At 39.8% G+C, this 14,628-nt stretch overlaps 1 protein-coding gene across 2 annotated transcripts in view; it reads left to right on the plus strand.

The window, feature by feature from the left end:
- The window catches only part of Kcne3 (potassium voltage-gated channel subfamily E regulatory subunit 3), a 28,416-nt gene that overhangs the window by 12,978 nt on the left and 810 nt on the right, over positions 1–14,628 (plus strand). The window contains exon 3 of one of the 2 annotated variants that reach the window (XR_007342271.1): positions 3,890–8,264. The exons of the other annotated variant lie outside the window; for it this stretch is intronic. The gene's annotated coding sequence lies outside the window, so the exon portion shown is untranslated. Of the gene's footprint in view, positions 1–3,889; positions 8,265–14,628 lie in introns of those variants that run through there. 2 annotated transcript variants of the gene reach the window in all.

A 14,628-nucleotide genomic window follows, 5' to 3' on the forward strand; every position in this document is an offset into this window, starting at 1 on the left:
ATTCATTTCTTCTGCTCAGATCCATTCACAAGGACATAGGCCACAAATGGCATGGAACTAGTGAATGAGGTGACTATCTGGGTAGTCATGTTCCAGCCAAATGTCTACTCCTATGGAAGAAAGAATGGATTCTGGCAGACAGCCAGAATGGTCCTTACCACACACTCATCCCTTTCTCCCCAGGACTAGTAAGATCACAACATTTACAACTCTTCCAAGAAGGGAAAAGTGCTACTACTCTGATGAGCTCATGCTTTTAGAGGGGTGAGGATGGGAGTCCTATAAATAACTAATCCTGTCTTGAGAATGTGACTTTTTCTCATTTTTTTTCTGGCACCACGGAGTCTGGTCTCTCCTCTCATTAGAATAGTAATATCAAGATATTGGTATTATCTTACCATAGGAGGAATAGACAAAGCATGGTTTTCAGCCAATATTGTACTCTTGTACTCTTTCAAGTGCCATGAAGCAGTCAAGAACATAATCTTCCTGGATGAAATCAGAGACCCCATCTGTGGCAGTGGTTAAACTGACAGAGAATGAGGTCCTGGGAATAAAGGAGTCAGAAATTAATGAAAAGGGAAGAGAAACTAATTTGATGAACAACTGCATCCCTTACTGCAATTCCCCTGAGCCATAGGGAACTGTCTTACTAAGGTTACAACCCCTCTAGGAGCCTCTCACAACCAACACAGAGGGATACAAAGGTCTTGCTCTACTACCTCAACTTGGGTCAATTCTGAGGGATCATCTCAGCTCCAGAATAGGATCAGCTGAGTCATCAGTTGCAACCACATTGTGAGTTAGCTCCTTCTTTTGCCCACTCCTGTTTCCTAATTTCCTTACTCATACATCGTCCAAGAACACTCACCCAAGAAAACCTGCATGAAATTTTCTCTACCTTAATCTGTTTCCAAAGGGAATCAATATCTCCTTCTAGAACTGTGCCCTAATACTGAGCCTGTTCCAAATGAAAACTAGAGGAATGGGATGACAGAATGTAGATGGAGTCTGTCTAGCAAACCAAAAAGGAAAAAAGGCAATGATGAGACCAGCAGTGCAGAAACAGCCAGTTATGTTCATTGAATAAAAAGAACTAGCCTCTAGAGGGCCCAGCACTACAGCTCTGCAGCTCTGCTTCTACTTCACAGCATAGAACTTTACCCTTGACTCCCAGCATAATTGTCTATGAAAGGGAAAAAAACTGATGGCCCATTATTCCCTTCTGCTTTACATATTCCAGGGACACCAGTGTCCTAGGTTCTTTTTTTAAGAGAGAGAGAGAGAGAGAGAGAGAGAGAGAGAGAGAGAGAGAGAATTTTTTTAGTTTTTGGTGGACACAACATCTTTATTTTATTTTTATGTGGTGCTGAGGATCGGACCCAGCGCCCCGTGCATGCCAGGCAAACACGTTACCATTTGAGCCACATCCCTAGCCCTGTCCTAGGTTCTTATAATACCTTTAACACTGATCCCTCTGTACCATTACATATACTACACTTACTCTCCCAAATCAAGGTTTCCAAAGCCTGTTTTTTTCCAGCTACCCTCTACCCTCATTATTTTCAAGGGGTTCTGAAGATATGAAATGTAGAATTCCAAACAGTTGGTTGGGAGGGTTCATATAGGAATGGAAAGAATTGGCAAAATAATCTGTTAAGTCCTGGCACTTGCCCCACCCCTTCTACTTTCCCAATTTGCAGCAAAGATAAGACATACAGGCGTTGGGGCTGGGGCTGTGGCTCAGTGGTAGAGTACTTACCTAGCATGTGCGGGGCCCTGGGTTGGATCCTCAGCACCACATAAAAATAAATAAATAAATAAATAAAGGTATTGTGTCCGACTACAATTAAAAAATAAAATAAAAAAAAGACATACACGCTTAGATCTAAGATATAGAAAGGGTCATGGAAGCCTGAAAAGTCCAAGCACATTGTATAATGAAGTGAATTAATTAATTTTCTGATGTGTACTTAGTAAAGAGACTTAAAGGAAATATTATTCTGTACCCTATTTAAAAGAACATTTAGTCCTTTATAGGTTGGATACTTTCTGGCAGGAAACACTTGAAGGTCACTGTTTCCAATGTATACATTTCTGAAGGGACAGAGTTGTAATTGTAATGCCTGGGCTCAGGAAAGCTCTGGGGATCAAAAGGAGCAGAGCCAGATTCTATAAAACTGGAAGGGCAAAGGGGTGTTGGGTACCAGTGCTTGACCCTCTCCCAGTGCCCTCCCACTATCCCTGGCAGTGATCATTCCAGGATACTTGGGGAATGGATACCAAACCATGGCTTGGGAGCCATACAGAAGTTCATGGTGGCCACGTTTGCAATGGAAGGTATAGATGCATACCTTGAAAAACTGCACTAGGGACTTTTTACTGGTCCATACCTGCTTGGAAAATCAGTGTCTTCACTACAACTACAATGGACTGAAGACAGTTTCCCAGATTTTCTAGATTTGGTAAGATCTGGAATTTTGCATCCCTACAAAAGATCTGAAATTGCATATCTCACCAACCTGGTAGGTTGGAAGTGAAGCAAAATTTAATTTAATTTTTTTTTTTTTTTTTAGTAGTGATGATTGAACCCAGAGGGCTTTTACCACTGAGCCACATCCACAGCCCTTTTTATTTTTGTTTTTTATGTTGAGACAGGGTCTCAATAAGTTGCTTAGGGCTTTACTAAATTGCTGAGGTTGGCCTTGGATTTACCATCCTCCTGCCTCACTCTACTGAGTTGCTGGGATTACAGGCATGCGTTACCACATCCAGCTAAAATATAATTTCATTTTTAAGTTTTTATTTATTTAATATTTCCTTTAGGGCTGACGCTGTAATTCAGTGGCAGAGCACTTGCCTAGCATGTGTGAGGTACTGGGTTCGATCCTTAGCACTGCATAAAAATAGACAAAATAATTATTAAAAATGGTTAATAAAAATTTCATTTATTTAAATTTTGAAACAGGGCCTCAATGTGTTGCCCAGGCTGGTCTTGAACTCCTAGGTTCAAGTGATCCTCCCATCTCAGACTCTCAAGTAACTCAAATTATAGGTGTACATTGCAGTGTCCAGCTTTTTTTTTTCCTAAATAAATAAATGTTTCTATACTTGTTATTAAACAACTCAATTGAGTTACAATATTTGGAGCTTTAATATCACAATAGCAAATCTAGTCTACCCAGGTAAATGAAAGAATAATAATAATCTATTAAGGGATTACCATGCATTAGGTAGTGCACTATTTTGTTTAATCCTCACAACATACCTGTGAAGTAGACTGAGACTCAAAGAAGTGGGCTGCCCAAGGTCACTTTGGTTAGTAAATGGCAGAACCTGGTTTGTTGAACTCCCTATCTAACTCCTAGAGCCATTCCCTGACATCTAGTTTATCACTCACCAATTCATTTAGCCAGACATGCACTCAAACAGTGAATGGGATTACTATAATTATTTTGTAGAAGTTTAAAGAACAAAAGAATCTTAGAATAATAAACTGTGTGTACTGGCAGCTGGTCTAGTGAGAAGAACAAAGACCAGATAGACTAGACTGGAATCTTTCCTCTGTTATTCACTCCCTCTGTGATATTAAGCAATTTAATTAGCCTTTTTGGTTTTCAACTAGCCTGTCTGCATGTCATAAATAATAATACACATACATTATCATTAGACTGAGATAATGGTACACAGGACCAGCTACATAATTTTCAGGGCCAATCCAAAACAAAAATATGGGGCCCCTTGTTAAAAATGATAAAGAATTTCCAGATGGTGACAGCAGAGTATTAAACAAAGTGCAAGGCTCTTTTAAGCACAAAGCCCTGATTGCATGATCAGGGTGGCACAGATGAGGTGTGCAATAAATTGTTGTCTTTTTTTTCCTCTCTAGATCATTGATTCTAATCCTCTCCTTATGCAGATGAGGAAACTGAAGCTCAAAGAAGAGTAAATGCAAGTCAGTGGCAAAGCCAGGACTGCAACCCAGACCTTCTTTGTTCCCAGCATTTCCCAAGTGGGTTTTGTGTGGTGATTATAGATATCCCATGAATAAAATTTTCCATCAACAAGAAAATTTGTAAAACATTGGTTTAAGGTTAAATAGACATCTTTTGCAGAGTTTTTCAGACATTTCTCTCTGCAACATGAATCTCCAAGAAGGAATATAATATGGAACAAAAATATCTGATATGAAAACCTCTTTCAGGAGCACATTAAATATCTCTTAAAACTCTTTCAGAAATGCTGTTCTATATACTGCTTTAGGGCAGTGGAAGTTTCCGTGGGTTTAGATCTGTGGGGTGTGGTTCTTATTTCAAATTAGAAGCACACATATTCCTTCCATTAGGCCTTTCTGCCGGCATCCCTGTCCTTTTGAGCCTGAGGATACACAAGTAATGAAAACCAGATTCCAGGAAAAGCATACTTGTTTAGAGTCACCCAGTTGCATCCAAAAGGCAGATCCAATATGCCTCTCTCCCAGGACTGAGAATACAAAGACAAAACATACACCACGACCCCAAAATTCTTTCCATTTTGGGTAATTTTCTCATAGTCTTCACATTACGAAATTAAAAGCTAATGTCCCATTTAAAGTCACATGAGAAACAGGAAAATCAGAATTCTCAGCTCCACAACTTATTAGCCATTTGACCTACACTGATAAATTCACCTGCTTATCCCTTTACTTTTTTTAATTTCTATTTTTTTATAGTTGTAGATGGACTTAATACCTTTATTTTATTTATTTATCTTTATATGGTGCTGAGGATTGAACCCAGGGCCTCACTCTACCACAGCGCAAGCATTCTACCACTGAGCTACAGCCCCAGCCCCTGTCCCTTTACTTTTATTCAATACTCTCTTGAATCAAATTAACCTCATGCCTCTTTTTATTTTTTTATTTTGGTGCTGGGGATTGAGCCCAGGGCCTCAAATATGCCAGGCAACTGCTACACCACTGAGCTACATCCCCAGCCCTAATCTCTCCTTTCTTTAAACTACCACACTTTTAGATTTAATCTGTAGCAAGCCCTTGAAAATCTCTACAGGACTTAGTTTGGAAACCAGCTGACTAGATGATCTCTATGGTTCTTTTCAGCTCTGATGGTCTGTGATTAGAATTTTTAGATAGTTTTGTGACCTCTTGCCTCCACCTGTTAACAAAGGCCCCTAGCTCCTTGAGAAATGCTCCTCTTAATATCTGAGAGGCTTAAAGGGTGAATCTCACATGCTATATTGATGAGATGCCAGGTGGCATGGGTTCTTAGAGTTCTCAGTATGTGGAATCCATTATATAGAACTTGCAGAGGGGAGAAGATCACCTGTCCACCCATCATGCTGTATGTCACTTGGGCCTTTAATAGGTATTACATGTGCCCTTTTGACTCATAGTTTTTAGTAAAGTGATTCTTATATATATTTCTGATTTCTCCCTCACCCCCATTTTATTTCCACAAATTACTAAATATAAACTGCTGGTGGGCTTGCCGTAGGGCCAATGGCAATGTGGGGCTGCCATGAACCCAAGAAACAAAATTGCATGCTAAACCCAATGTTGAATTTGGATCCGCTCCTCCTTGCTTTTGAAGATTCTGTTACTGAACTCACATTGCTTAACTTTTCACTTTCTTTAGAATGAGTTCTCTCCTAGGAGAGACCTAAAGCCCTCAGGAAAAACAGACTTTTTGTGATTCGGGCCTACTGGGTTGGAGTGCCTGTATGGATCCACAGGGAAACAGATCAAGATGGAGTAAGAAGTGCAAGAAATTTATTGGGGGAAACACCTGTGAAAGCATAAAGGTGTGAGGCATCTCGTGTAGGTGGGAGAGCCTCAGATTGTGATGCAGGTCTAATACCAGTTTAAAAACAGAGGGAAGGATCAAGTAGAGGGAGTCTCAGACTTTGATGGGGCTTTGAGAAAGTCTCAGCTAGGTTGATGGGAAGCTGAGATTGTCTGTTTGAGGAGCTCTGTGTTGGGCAGATATGAGCTAGCTTTAGTACCAGGGAGACTGTAATGGAGTGAGGTGGGTGAGGGTAAACACTGCAATAAATCCTGGAAGGTGCACCTAGATGCCAGCAGCTGACTATACTCCTCCCAGCAGGTTCCTTAGGAGATCTGAGCAGCACACCCCCTAGGGCTGCCCCATGGATGCACATGCCCACAGTCTGAATTACAAAAATGGACATAATTTGGGGGGATAGTTCTAGAGAATGGACCTAGGGGTGCTTAACCACTGAGCCATACTCCCAGCCCTTTTTATTTTTATTTTGAGGAAGGGTCCCTCTAAGTTGCTTAGGGCCTTGCCAGTTGCTAAGGCTGGCCTATGTGGACATTATTTAAACTCAAACTGAGGTCTATTGAACACTAAACCTGTTTTGATAAAAGTTATCTCAATTATAATAATATTTATTACAAATATTTAATACGTGTAGAAAAGATATTGTATTAGGCACTGCAGCAGCCCTTCCCTTTCCAGTGGCATAAAAAGCTAAAAAAGGGCTAGTATGGGAAGATTTCAGGCAATTAGATGAGTTGTTATGACCATTATTGTCAACAATACGCATGTCTTAATAACCTCCGTTGTATATTAACACCAGGTCAATATGAAAGAAAATAATCCTTAGGGAGCTCAAAGTAAGTTTGCAATAAAGTATCCCTTACCTTTGGGGAGCTCAGAGCAGATTTTAGTTTTCATGCCATTCACTGAATGCTCCAAGGACATAGGAGCCTTTTAGTAGAATTGGCCTTGGAGATTGCCAAAAAGACCTTGAAACTGATCTGGCAGCCAGTTTGGTAGTGCAAGGGCATGCTCCACCCCCAGGACCCTGCCAGCCAAGATTCAGGATTTGCTGAGATGCAGGCCCAACACCTGTTGTGGCTACTGGACAAGATTCAAAATTTGAGAATGGAGGGAAGAGGAAGGAACTAGAAAAGAGCAATTTGTAGCTAGAAGAAGTAAGACAGAAGGCTATTTAGAACCGTACAAAAAATTCATTCCAATTTAATCACCTGGCACAAAAGAAAGCGTCAGTAGTAGAGCACTGGCTATGATGTCTAATCTCTGCCTCTACACCCTGGCTGACCTTTGTCACTCAATGCCCCTTTGGGCCTGTGCTCCTTGGCTATAGTCTGCAGAGCTAAGCCAGATACTCTTGAAAGTTTTTCCATTTGAATAGTCTAGAATTCTAACAGCTTCTTTAAGATAATCTTGGAAGAGCCTACAGAGAAGCAAGAAAGAGAAGAGGAACGGAATGGAAAGAATTCCCCATGAACCCAGAAATAATATATCATCATATCACAACATAATATCCTCACCCCCTACCCTAACCTAACAAGCATTACCATGGGTGTGGAGTCTGGTAATGGGGACCAGTAACATCTTAAGGTGGAGCTAATTTCATGATTGAGATACCAGGGCATTGAAATATGACCCTATTCTATCTTAAAAAAAAAAAAATTTTTTTTTGTAGTTGTAGATGAACAGAATGCTGTATTTTATTTGTTTATTTTTATGTGGTGCCAAGGATTGAACCCAGTGCTTCACGCATGCCAGGCAAGCGCTCTACCACTGAGCTACAGCCCCAGCCCTGTTCTATCTTTACACAGAGGTGCAGATGGTTGGAGAAGGAAAGTTGTCCCACCTGTCAGCTGGTTCTAAAAGATCTGTGATTCATATATATATTTCAGCAACACACGAACCCTCAATGTAACTAAAGAAAACATGAAACTGTACTGAGCTCTCTTCCAGTTTTTTTTTCTTATAAAAACAAACAATTTCTACACTCCTTTAAATCTGCATTTGCTTTCATTTCCACTTAGATAAGAATGCTGAAAGGGTTTTTTCCCCAGGCCTAATATTTTAGGATTCTATAAATAACAGGGGCGCATATACCCTTATTAGTTTCTCCTATTGAGCTAAGAAAATGCCACAGATGAAAGAAAGAAAAAGAAACAAAAAAAGAAAGAAAGAGAGAAAGAAAAAGAAGGAAACAAAAAACTGCAGTCCAGGGAATAACATAATTAGCAGCCAATCATGAAAAGGCTATGCAATCCTCAGGCCTTCTGATACTTAACCTTCCAGGCTAGGCCTCCCAGAGAGGATCAGGTTTTCTCTTGGGGTTACTTCCTTTTTGAATTAAGCACCACTGCAGGCCACAGTCCAGAAACACAAACTCTTAACCTAGTCCCCGATAGACAAACAGATCTGGGGAGATTGAATGACCTGCAGGGACAGAGTGCTCAGGGTTCCATGGAAGACCAGACTGAAAAGAAGGAGAAGGAATTGTGGCTTCAGAGAGGACACCAGAGCAGCCACAGGAGGGCCATACTGCCTCAATAAATAATGGCACATTTGGCAGCTGACCCCGTTCTGGGACAGGCCTGAGGCCTTCAGGTAGGCAGCCTGCTAATGTACTCTGGCCCTTCGATCTCAGCCTAAATGTAATTTCCTCCGGGAAGCAGAGTGCCACACACAGCTGTGCTGGCTGCATACACCTAGGGTGTGCTGAACACAGCATAGTGAATACAGACTTATAAAAGTTTAAGACAAATTTCTGTCATTTGGCATCAAGAGTTTTGAGGAAAGGATGCTTATTTCTCCTTTTTGTTCTTCTCTTTCTGTTTCACAGAAAGTTACTATAGGGACTGGCACTAGCCCTGCTGACAGTCCTTCCCTAACTCTTTTTTTTTTTAATTTTTATTTGTTCTATTTATTTGTACATGACAGCAGAATGCATTTCAATTTATCACCTTCCCTAACTCTTATCAAAACAAGTTTAGTGCTTCTCATAGCTACTTAAAACTCCTTCCACCATTCCATCTACCATACTTTAACTTAATTTCCTGTTTTCTGGGATATATATTATGCTAGATTATCATCTTTGTGAGGACAGAGACCATGTCCTAGTTAGTCCTATACTTGGGTCCTAGAATGGCACTTTGTCCTAGCACAGGCTCAATGATGTTTGTTGACTGAATGAACAACATATTCTGAATCACTTTAAGGCTCTTGCCCAAGTGGACAGAGAGCTTGGCATTTCTAGCAAATAGTACTAGCTATATCCTGGGCTCAAGATCTTAATCTAGCTGGATGCAATGGTGCATGCCTGTAATTCGGAGTGAATTCGGATTTTGAGGCAGGAGGATAACAAGTTCAACGCCAGCCTCAGCAATTTAGCAAGGCCCTGTGCAACTTAGTAAGTTCCTGTCTCAAAAGAAAAAATAAAAAGGGCTGGGTATGTTGCACAGTGGTAAAGCATCCCTGGGTTCAACTCCCACTACCACACACACACACACACACACACACCCCAGAAGTATCACCTGGTAAACCACAAAAATACTGAACACATGAGAAGTAAGGGGCTGCCCCAGGGAAGCTGAACCATATGTAGTCACCTCCAGCAGAAAATTTGTCTTCTTTCAAATGGTGTAACCCACATAGCTTATAGATGGAGAAACCAGAGTCTCAGAGAGGGAAAATTTCTTATCTAACATCACATAATAAAAGGGAGCTCACAGCTAACCCAAGATCAGATTCCAGGTTATCTGACACTTGATTTTCCCATTAAACTTCCCTTTGTTTTTTTGCATGTTTATGACCTGAGAGTTGAGGTCAGGGAAAGAGCTGAATGCTAGGGACAGAAAGCCCAAAATGTCAAAGGACAAATTTATTGCTTCTCATAAGAAGCGCTGGAAATAGATATAATAATGCCACAAAGTAGACTGTATTCTTTTCTTTATTTTTGGTACTGGGGATTGAACCAGGGGTGCTTTATCACTGAGTTACATTTCAGCCCTTTATATATATTTTTTTGTTTTGAGGCAGGATCTTACTAAATTGCCAAGGCTAGTCTTGAATATGTGATCCTCTGTCTCAGCCTCCCCAGTAGCTGGGATTACAGGCAGGTACCACTATGCCCAGCAGACTGTATTCTCATTCTCCTCTTCTTCTCACCCTCCTATGCTATGTCACCTTCCTCTTTTCTCTGGGTGTCAGCCTACTGAGTACAGACCAGTTTCCTCCTCACAGCAAAGGACACGGCTACTAATAGCTTCTGGCTCCATCTCACTGTTTTGCCATCTGAGAGGAACTGAGCCCCTATCCTTATTTAAAATTGGCAAAATCTCTCCTCACCCTGGCTTGAAGTGACACATCTACCCTTGTGCTAATGATTTTCAATCTTTACCAGAACTACTAGATTGGAGTGGGGGAATCAGTGTTGAAAAAAAGGGGGATACTGTTCCAAGAAGAAAGAATGGGTACTAGGCAGACAAAATGATTGATGTCCACCACAGTATTCTAAAGATCATTCTCCCATGAGATCTGAAGTGACACCATTTGCAATCAGTTTTCTTTATTTTGGGCCCTGCTCCTCTAAGACCATTTCTCCATATACCTTCTCTGAGTTCTATAATAGAAAGAGGAAAGCAGGAGGGTGCCAAGATCAGGAGGGAGACAGGTAACTAAATAAAATCACAGTGTGCTTTCCTCTGCAAACCTTCAGTAAGCACAGAAGTGAGCCATGAATTACAAAAGTTAGTTTCCTTTCTAGAATTGTTACTTAGTGACTTCATTGGCTCAGTATCAGGTCCTACATTCCTTTATGCTCTGGCCAGGCTATGGCTGGAGTGTCAGTGTTGCTGAACTGCAGCACTAAGCTACTCAATATAGCTTGGCTGACTTCTGTGATGAGCGTTCAGTTCTTGTCTCCTTCAACCCACATAGTTTATAGATGGAGAAACCGGAGTCTCAAAGAAGGAAAATTCCTTATCCAACATCACATAATAAAAAAGGAGTTTATGGCTAAACCAAGATCCGATTCTAGGTTATCTGAAACTTGACTTTCCCATTATGCTTCCCTTTGTTTTTCTGCCTGTTTATGACCTGAGAAATGAACTACTCTTAATCTCACTTTTCCCCCATTCTTTTCTCTCTAGGAAAACCTCGTGAGATGCCTTCTCTGGTCACTTTCACTATATTATTCACCTTTGGGCTATGATCAACTAGACTTTGTCTTATTCTCAGCTGTCAGGAATGAAATTCCAGTACCAGATGTTGACCTCAATAATGTGGCATTCTCTTCACTGCTCCTCTGCATGAGCTCACTATTTAAGCGAGCTAGTCTTATAAAATTTCAGAAACAATCCTGGCCAACTCCTACTTATCTCTTGAGTATCCATTTAGATCACATCATTTCAAGAGGTGAAATACATTGTATTTGGTTTCTCTCCCCACCCTGAGTCAGGAATACTTCCTGGAAGATCTGGTAACACCCCATGCTTACTCTAACAAAAAGGTCTCCATGCTGTATAGTAATCACCTGCTGACTTCATCTCTCTTCTCTGCTCTTCTGTAAAATCTGTGACAACAGAGACAATTTCTGTTTACCTTTCCATTATTTTCCTCCTGACCCAGAAAAGAACCTGATGCCAATGATAAATGCTGCAAAACTATTTGTTGAATCAGTGACTAGAACTCTGACTTCATGTTCCTAATTATTTGCACACTAGAAATCAAATGACAAAAAGATTTGAAATGTTTTATAGGTGAACATACAATACAGATATTAAGGATTTATTACCCTAATGGGACTTATACTAGCCATCATTATAATATAAGCCTTTCCTACCTTTGACAAAAAGATGAAAAAAATTCAGTAGTCCATCCACAAAAATCGAGCAGACACTTAAATCTTTAGAAGGTCTGTGCTACTGTCAAAAGCAAACACATTATCAGAATAAAATTCTGCCTTTGGGATGTCCCCCTCACCTTGATGGCAGGCTGGGCTGCCCATCTGCTTGATGACCATGACTTGAGTGCTCACTATGAGTCAGCTCCTGCTCTAAGTTTTTTACTTATGTTACCTCATTTGCAACAAGCCTTTGAGGCAGGTTCTATTTTTATTACTTTTTAACAGATGGCAATACCAAAACACAGAGAAATTCTATGACGCTAGAAGTCATAAAGCTGCTGAGCAGTTGAGCTAGGACACAAACCCGGCTCTTACTCTGAATCACTGTGCTATAAGACTCTTCCTTCCTCTATTTCTTCTACAACAACTTTCTACCTTAATTAGACGAGCCTACTGTTTTCCAAACATACCTTGGGTTTTACCAATTCTATAGATCTAATACTGTAATTTTTAAAACAATTTAAAGGAGAGTTATAGATTACCTTATCAAGTATTGCTATGTCATAGGTGACCAAGTAGTAGTATGTATTTTGGAAAGAATACGATCTTTGCAACAAGGAAGACCTAACATCAAAACCTGTCCATTTCAGTTATCTAATAACAAAACTCTTTATAATATAGCAGCTCAGAACAACAACTATTTCTTCTCACAGTTTTGTGGACTGGCAGGACAGTTCCTCTGCTGGCTTCTCCTGCAGTTGCTCAGCTGGAGGGTTGGCTGGGCTGGAAGGTTCACCATCATCTCACTTATGTGTCTGGCTTGAAAAGGAACCTTCCTTTGGCCTCTCATCCTCCCAGCAAGACCAGCTTCCTTAGATAGTGGCCTTGATGAGAGCTACTGAAAAGAATTGTGATATTTAGTTTCCTTCAATTCCTAGCTAATGGACCGCAGGAAATTACATTTTATTTCCTGATATCAATTTCATTATCTATACAATTTAGATTGTTTATCCCAATTATTGTATACAATTGAAATTATATAGATTGTAATCCAATTATCCCAGGTTCTTGTGAGCATTAAAAGAAATAATAGGTTAAGTATGTAGCAAATTTCCTGCCATGTAGCAATCATTCATTTAATGTCAGTTCTCTTTGCTCTATGTCATTTTTTTACTTGCCACTTCTAGGGCTTGGAGTGAAGGCATCCTCCCCTTCCCCATAATCTCTCCACAGTCTGTTTAAATACTATACTTTTATCAATCAATACTATACTTTCTCTACCTCCATGTCCTCTAAAAAAATGTCCCAAATCATCAACTTTCAATAATTATCTACTTTAGAAAATTCCAAATTCCTATTATGTATTTATTGTTCTCAGTCTTTCTTTCATCTCCACAGGGGAAAACCACTTAATAGATTTGTTTTACATGTAAATTTATTTATTTTTATGCACAGTTTATAATCTCTGGCTAGCTGGTGTCAGAATACCACTCCTTTCTTCACAGTTAAAGAATGCCACTGAAAGGCAAGTGAATGAGAAAGTCTTTATCATCCCTATGACTGCTTTAAAGGAAAATCATTTGCAAAATTTGCTACCTTATTATTAGCAACAAATTACTTGTCATGCTTCACTGGTTTAAGTTTTTTATTAACCACTAAATACATGCTCCTTTTAAAAAATCCTTTTGTGGATCTGTCCTATATTCCTAACTGGATAAAAAAATACTAATAAAACCAAGAACCTTTATATATATGCATATGTATAACATATATGCACATATATATTTTATTTATCTTGTATTCGGTTATCATACCCTAAACATAAGAGAACACATTTCCCAACACTCTTTATTGAGGTTTATGTGGACAAGGAGTGAAGCAGCTAAAGAATAGTGGGAAAGAAACTGGATTTAGAACCACAGAACCTAAGCTTATGTGCTGGCTCTTGGGTTGTGGACCATGAAGTTACTTATGTATTCCTTAAGCTTCTTTACTTCTATAGGAGAAAACACTGGATGAGAAGAGTAGGAGCTCTTGGGTACTCAAAATGCATTTAAGCCAGTGGGTATTAAAGGGGTATGTGTGTTTCTAAATATATTTCAATAAAATATATTCCTCCTTCTCATATTCACTAATGCACATCAAATAGGACAGGGCAAAGAGAGTAGTATTTGGAAAATGTTTTCTCTGTGAGAAACATGACAGCCTTGGAATCTAAGATATTCACTGTAATTAACAACTGTGTGCAGTTGCAGGGAGGAAGCATCTTTGCCCATATTTCCATATTATTCTGATTATTAAAAGCCATTTTTAAAACTGAACCCAGTTACCATTTTCTCAGAGTATTCATCTCCAGGTGACTAGAAAGGGGAACACTGAGATTCATAGGTTTCTTAAGCTCTCTATGGTCTACTAAAAGCCACCTTGCTACATTTCCTAATCATATTGTCACTTTCTTAATACTTTCTTCCTTATCACAGTCAAGCCAGAAAAGTTCTTACATTGATGGGAGCTTGTATAAACCCTTGAAGGTAACACAATAACTGCTGCCTGACTACTCTCCAGCAGCATAGAAGTTTGCTTTCCTGTCATAATTCACACTAACTGTTATAGCTATATTTGGTCTTGCACAGGAAGAGACACCCCAAAGTGCTCAATAAGTACTTTTGAGCTGACCAACTAGAATTACCATACATTTTTGTTCTTTATCGGGGCAATGAAGAAGAACCTCTAATTCAAACCAACTCTGGCTCTTACTAGCTCAGGGAAAAGTCTAAGGAAAGGGGAGAGAATTAAACCTTAGGGAGGTTGTTAACAATCTAGCATTTTTAAGTCAGGTGGGAATATTTAATTTGTTCACCAAAGAGAGCAACATGATCTCCAGGGTATGATGAGAACAATGCTATGTGCCCACGGAAAACAATACCATATTGTGCACTTAAAGGAAAAGGGTACACTTGTACATTGCTGGTGGGACTGCAAATTGGTGCGGCCAAT

This window comes from Marmota marmota, unplaced genomic scaffold (assembly GCF_001458135.2).
Source record: "Marmota marmota marmota unplaced genomic scaffold, marMar, whole genome shotgun sequence".
NCBI lineage: Eukaryota > Metazoa > Chordata > Mammalia > Rodentia > Sciuridae > Marmota > Marmota marmota.